Here is a 7,398-nt window from a genome sequence, read left to right as displayed (position 1 = left end):
AATGAAACCCCCCCTCAGGCGAGAGATTTAAAAGGAGAAGAAAGTATAATAAAAATATTTGGACTTCCGGCCAAGATGGAGGCTTAGACGGACACGCTAGGTCTCCCTCTACAACTATAGAGGAATACAACTACTTCAAAACAAAGGATAACTAGAAATTCCAGAAAATAAAACTACACGGAAGTCCAACATATGAAGTTATAAACCAGCGGTGCCATTTGGGCAGGTAAGAGTTAAAGAGGGCAGTGCTGTTTGCGGTTGCACCCGGAGCGGGGGCGGCGAGGAATCCCGGCTGCGCAAGCCCCTGGCGGTGCGCGACCCCGGCGAGGAATCCCGGCGGCCAAGCCCCTGGCGGTGCGCGACTCCGGCGCTGGGGAGAGCGGCCGCCGCATCGCCTTGAACAGTGAGGCCCAGGGGGGCAGGAGGACGGATCCCGGTCTCCTAGCGGAATAACTGTGTGAATCCATCTTGGACCCCCGCCCCCACAGAAAGCACCACAGGGCTGCGAAATAGGTCGCGGACAGGCAGGCGCCGGTCGCTAATTTGTGACGCGTACACAGGCACTGCCCCCGACAGCCAGCCCAAGAAAACAAAACGCATCTGTCAAAATGAGGCAGACAACTATAGAGATCCCGGTGACACAACTCACCAGACAGCAGATAGAGAACCTGACAGATGAACAGATAAGAAACCTGTCAGAGGCTCAGTTCTGGGCCATTGTTATCAGGTGGCTTACAGAATTCACAAAAGAGCAGGAAAAAGATATGAAAGAAGCGAAAAACTTTCATAACGAAAGGAACAAAACTGCATACGAGACAGAAGGAAAGGAAATAAAATCCAGAGTTCATTTCAACAAACTGGAATATGGAGAAGGAACAAGCAGTCAACCAATGCAGTGAAAGGAAATGGGAAGCAACAATGAAAGGATCAGAAACCTCTGGGACAGCTATAAAAGGCCCAACATAAGAATCATTGGTTTGCCAGAGAATGAGGAAGATGAACTAGAACTTGAAAAATTGAGTGAAAATGTAATAAAGGAGAACTTCCCAGACTTGGGGAAGGGAATAGACCTGCAGGTCCAGGAAGCAAGGAGAGTTCCCAAGAGACTGGACCCAGGGAGAACCACTCCAAGACACATTATAATCAAAATGTCAAAAATTAAAGATAAAGAGAGAATCTTAAAAGCAGCAAGAGAGAAGAAAAGAATTATGTACAAGGGGTCCCAATTAGACTATCAGCTGACTTCTCAAGGGAAACCCTACAGGCAAGAAGAGACTGGCAAGAAATATTCAAAGTAATGAAAATCCAAAACCTACAACCACGAATACTCTATCCAGCGAAATTGTCATTCAGAATAGAAGGACAGAGAAAGTGTTTCCAGGACAAAATAAAACTGAAAGAGTTCATTAGATCCAAACCACTGTTATATGAGATGTTAAAGGGACTGGTTTAAAAAAAAAAAACAGAAGCTAGGGAGATGAAACAAAGGCAAACTAAATAGGCAACGAGAGGGAAAGAGGAACTGTGGGTACGGGAAGCATATTGGGGGGAGGTCAACAGGGAGGGGGAATGGGGAAAGGGAGGGAGATGATATAGGAATTGGGGATCAAGGTAGGAGGGAATGGAATAGACGGAGAGAGGTTGGGAGGAACTGTATGCACAACTAATGGACATAATCTAAAAGGGGGGGACAACTGGAGGGAGGGGGGCCACCGGGTGGAGGGGAGCAGAGGGAAGGGAAATTGGCACAAATGTAATAATTTAATCAATAAAACACATTAAATCTGAAAAAAAAAATATTTGGTAGCATTGCATTACATCAAAACTTACATTTGCAAACCCTATGCAAATTGTCTTCTAGCCTGGTGTGACTAAAGCTTCGCTTCATGTGGAGACCACATCACCATGACTTTATCCATTTTCCTTGACTGGATTTGGACTCACGTTTGAGAACAACGACCTTGGTTGTTTCCATGCAAATGAATTATCTAGGGCAGCAGTCCCCAACCTTTTTGGAACCGGGAACCAGTTTTATGGAAGAGATTTTTTTCACAGATCATGTTCGGGGGGGTGGGGACGGGGGGATGGTTTCAGGATCATTCAAGCGCGTTTTATTTAAGCTCACCTCCTGCTGTGCGGCCCAGTTCCTAGCAGGCCTGACCTGTGCAGGTTGGAGACCCCTGATCTAGAGTATAAAAGGCCTGTTTCTTACCTGTGTCCCATGCCCCCTCTTTCTTACCATTTTTTAAATGAAGAAACAAAAATAATATACAGTTCCCTAAATCACATAGTGACCTAGGGCCAGAACAAGGACCAAAATCCAAGACTCCCAACACCCCAAACTAAATCCATGGAACGTAGACCTGTTTAAGGAAGGCTTGGAAACAGCACGTCTATCCCAGCAGAGTTAGAACAAACAATGGGTCTCATCAGCAAGCTGTGTTTGTGTATACCAAACTTTTTGGCACCCTGGGCTGCCATGTACAGGAAGTCTCTAAGAGGTGAGCTGAGGTTACAAAGAGTCTTCAATTTTATAACAACTAGACACATATTTTCCACAACTGAAAGTTTCGAGTGGTTGAAAAAAAAAGAAAGAAAGAAACAAAGAAAAAGAAAAAGCATTTTGAGCGAGCTGACTACCTGAGCTACTCTTTTCCAACTTCAGTTACAAATCATGAAATCCTTTCTTCTTGAGGGAAAACTGAATCTCTATAAATGCCGTTAATGTAGGAGACAACCTTTGAGTTAGAAGGCATTTTAGTTTTCATATGTAGGCCTTCCTCGTGGCTAGGGGCTAAGGGGAGCAGGAATCTTTGCAGGCCAAACTCTGCCAGCCTCAGGAGCTTATCCAGCCCTCGGGAGACAAGGCCTCACACCAGTTTTCTGCACGGGTGTATTCATGAGACCACGTGGGCCTCCCTCCCACCCAGTCCTGTGTAGCCCCAGCAACTACTTGACTGGGGTAGAAGGAGATGGACAAGGTTGGCAGGGGAAATAGAGAAGCTATACTGAGTGCCATGTTCCCACAATCCCCTTCCACCTTCTGCCTTCTATGATCCAGCCAACAACTCCTGACCGCCAGTGACCAGCACGCAACTCAGCCTGGCCCGAAAGCTCGTAGACTGCTTTGTGAATGCCTTCCACAGGGACTTACCGACCAGAGAAACCAAACACAGAGCTCCAATTGTTTAGTTTCTACAGCGGTAACCTCTAGATCGCCCCTAGAATAAATCCTGGGAAATGATATGTGGCTCCTCCTTGAGTTAATTGTGCCTAACAAACATCCAGAAAATAAACTCAAGGATATCTCGTAGCCTAACCCCAATTAAACATGTTGTTTCATAGACCAGGAATGAGCAAAATAGCCCTCTGACTCAGGCCTCCCTGTCTCTCAATTAGATTTTGCCTTTGTTTCCATGGTTAACATTTCAACATATTACTAGAAGAGTTTTAAATAAAATATATTTGAATAAAAGAGATCTCTCTTCTCCTTGACTCATGGAAATATAAGGCTGTGTTAATGGACAAACCTTGGCGGAAACAGATAGAAAATAAATTCTTATGGGTAGAATTAGATTTTAATTACTCCTGTTACCTTACTTGAACTGAGTTCCTTCTGAATAATCTTGCATGCACAGAAAAAAGACCAGAGCTTTCTACCAGTTTTGAGAGTCTGTTTTCAGGATTGCAGGGTATAAACTTAAGTAATGAAGTGGGTCAGTCTTTTCAGCAAGTACTGAGAGAGACAGATACCTTTGCAAAGGGAACAGAAGCTGCCGGATTGAGTTTACACAGGAAGAAAGGAGGACCAACCTCTGCGGCATCAGGGTGGCTTACTGTGCAAACCAAACTGGTTTAGAATCAAAAGGACTTAAGGAATTCGATGCAGTTCAGATTGTACACATCAATTCCATGTCTTATGGGGAGGTGCCTGCTGATTGAAGATTAGCTCACAGCAAAAGGAAAAATAAACGTGTGGAGGAACTGGTCAAACAAGATCAAGGTGGTATTATTCTCATAGCTGCACAGTGCAGAGTAGCTGGGGCTGGATGAAGCAGGTACCCACAATACGAGCGCAGAACCTACTTGAACAACATCAGCCTAAGTTACAGCCCAATGGAGTGAAGATTAACCACTTTCACCAGGCACATCTGTGTGTCTTCAAAAGGCCGTGACTTCAGAATTGTGAATGAGACATAAAGGGTGAGGTCTAAAATGTATCGCTAAGTAGAAACACCTTCAGTTTTGTTACCAAGGTCAAGAAAATGAGCTTATTTCGAAGTCAGAAGGCCACTCACCCACTTTCATTTCCCCCAATCAACCAGCAGATGTCACAAAATAACAAACCAAGGCATGCAGTGTGCCCCGCCCCATCCCCACCCCCTGTGATATATGAGGAAATCCTACCAGTTTCTGGGGCACCTTTAGTATCTTCTCCAAAGACGCACCTGCAAGTATCGAAGTGAGGAGAAGCTGCAACCTCCCCGCCTAGGTTCCTGGTGCTTTGTGAAAAGGCACTGTATTTCCTCTGTTCTCTTTTGCTTTGATTCTGTAGCCATCCTGGGGGCTGGAATAGCAAGATGGCAGGCATGCTAGTAAAGCACATGGTGAGTTCACTAGGGGCGGCTGTTACCATCAGGCACTGAGGACTCATCTCTTTCCCTTTGTTCACCTTTTAATGAACTTCACAAGAAGCCTGGACCCAGAGAAGCATATCTATACACACATAAACTATTTTATCTAGTGCAATGATTTGGGGCCCTGGCTGCACATGAAGGAGGCTTTTTGAAATTACCATGCCTGGGCCCCACCCCAGACCAATTAAATACAACATCTGAAGGTTGCAATACAGGCAACTATTTGGTAAAAGCTCCTCAGTTGATTTTAATATGCAGCCAGGGCTGAGAACCACAGATCTAATCTAAGACCCCACCTGTTTATAAATCGCATTCCAATTTAAACGTTGTTAAAACAACGACAAAAAGAACCTGCTGAAATATAATATGCACACATTCTGCGGTTGTGGTTGTTTTCAATTTATTGGGCAGATTTCAGCAACCTTGGAAATAAGGTACATGGTCTGTGTTGAGTACAAAAGCTGCCAACAGAAGAGTCAGCAGAGATGTGTCCGTCCTTTGAGAATGGGTTCAGCCTCAGGTAACAGAACATTGAACTAGTAGTGGCTTAAAGAAATAGGGCTTCATTTGTCCAATACTACAAGTTTGGGAGTAGTTGATTTAGAGTTGGCACGGTGGCTCAGCAGTCCTGGGAGGGACCCAGGTTCGCTCTTTTTTTTTCCTGCTCTGTAGATAGGATTGCCAGATTTAACAGCAACAATGAAAACAAAAGACACCCAGTTAAGTTGGAATTTTAGACAAACAAATTTAGCGTAAGGATGTCTCATATAGTATTTGGAACATACTGACTCCATTTTTGATGTTTGCTGACAGCTTTCAAGCCCCATCACTCCCTCTTCTCCTCCTGCCCCCCACCTGAGCAAGCTGTTCAGAAAGCCTAGGTGCTCTTTTCCTTGGTACCAACTGTGAGTTCAAACCATGGTAAGCTCCCCCTGCCCCCCACGCACACATACCTCAGCCCCATCCCTCATCCCACAAAACCCCAAGGCAGTCGCCTTACCCTGCTCTCTCAAAGCTATTTTTGGATTTGTTGGGGATCCTTCCTGGATATCCTCAGAAGCTTACACTGTGAATCACAAATCTCTCATACTCTCTTGGTACGAGTCTCAACACTGGGGCTCGATGTGGGATGCAGGTCCTTCCATTTCCTGGGGTGACCCCAACAGGAGAGGTGACCGCAACACTTACACTAAAAAATTAATTGTTATCTAACAATTTATATTGAACTGCACATCCTACATTTTTACCTGGCAAACTATGGGCCTTCCCATTCACACCTGTTTCCTCTGAGTCACAGATGAACACTCCAACTTCAGGTCTCAAAGGCATGTGCCAAGCAGGAAGAGGCAAACAAGTTTTCCTTCTGGTGAGACTTGGCTTTTTTACTTGGAAATGGAAGCTCTCCTCAGGTGCTTCTTGTTGCATTTCATTATGTGAACGTGCTCGTGTGGGTATTCTTGTTGTAAGAGAGCCTAGAAAATTGAGTATTTTAAGTTTTCATAACAGGAAGAATGAAGGAAAGTAATTGACTTTTGGAAAATAAGCTCACAGCACCTACTAGAAAGTTGTCTGTTGCCTTACATAATAGGTAAAACATCTTTGAAACACCTTCACCTACCCATAAGTCAATTCCCCCCTCTGAATCCTGTAAGCCTTGGGGGTGAGGAGCGGATGTATTGGGTTGGCCAAAAAGTCCATTTAATTTTTTTCTGTAAAATAAAATAATCATTTTTCATTTTTACCAATAACTTTATTGGATTGGATATTTTGAGTGTGTCAGCTATCTCCTATGTGGTATAATGTTGATTGTTTTCAATTAATGTCTTGATTTGATCGCTATCAACTTCAACTGGTCTGCCCTACCATGGAGCATCATCCAGTGAGAAATCTCCAGCACAAAATTTTGCAAACCACTTTTGACACGTTCAGTCAGTCACAGCACCTTCTCCATACACTGCACAAATCTTTTTTTTTTTTTTGCATTTCAGTTGTTTGTTTGTTTTTTACCTTTCTTGAGATAATAAAGCATAATATGCTGAAAATGTTGCATATTTTCTTCAATATTAAAATGACTACAAAAAAATTCACCAATTTTTATGTTTGTTTTTAAATGCATGCTGATATGACAACTGTCATAATACAACCTAACAAAGTTGTTTCAAATGAAGTTAAAGACAACTAAGCGCCACTTGAGCCATCGTACGGAAAAAAAAACAAATGACCTTTTTGGCCAACGCAATACATGTCTTCTGGGACCTGCACCTTTGACATCAGCTGGAAGTTTGTTGGAAATGCAGGATCTGAGGTCCCACCGTGGACCTACTGAATCAGAATTTGTATTTTAACAAAGTCCCCAGGTGACTGTACGTATGTTAAAGTTTGAGAAGAACTGGCCTAGAAGAACACTGGTTTTCATATTTGGCCACCTTCATAATAGCCCAAGGAGCTTTAAAAACTACTGCCCTAGATATTCTGATTTAAGTGGCCTAGGGTGCAGCCTCAGCATCAGGATTTTGTAAAGCTCCCCAGGCAATTCTAATAAGCAGTGAAGTTTGAGAAGCACTGGCCTATAACAGTGCTCCTCAACTCTGGGTGAGAATTACTTGCAGTAATTTGTTTTAAAACCACCAATGCCTGGGTCCCCCTCAGAGCAGTTAAATCAGGACGGGAAGAGATGTGAAAAGGTGGGACCTGGATGACAGTGTTTTCCAAAAGGTCTCAGGTTATTCTAAAGTGTAAGGACTGGGCCAGGAAAAGGAAG

Source organism: Furipterus horrens, unplaced genomic scaffold (genome assembly GCF_987537825.1).
Source record: "Furipterus horrens unplaced genomic scaffold, mFurHor1.1.pri manual_scaffold_2, whole genome shotgun sequence".
In the NCBI taxonomy this organism is placed as follows: domain Eukaryota; kingdom Metazoa; phylum Chordata; class Mammalia; order Chiroptera; family Furipteridae; genus Furipterus; species Furipterus horrens.
The sequence above is the reverse complement of the archived record's forward strand: the minus strand, read 5'-3'. Positions refer to the sequence as shown.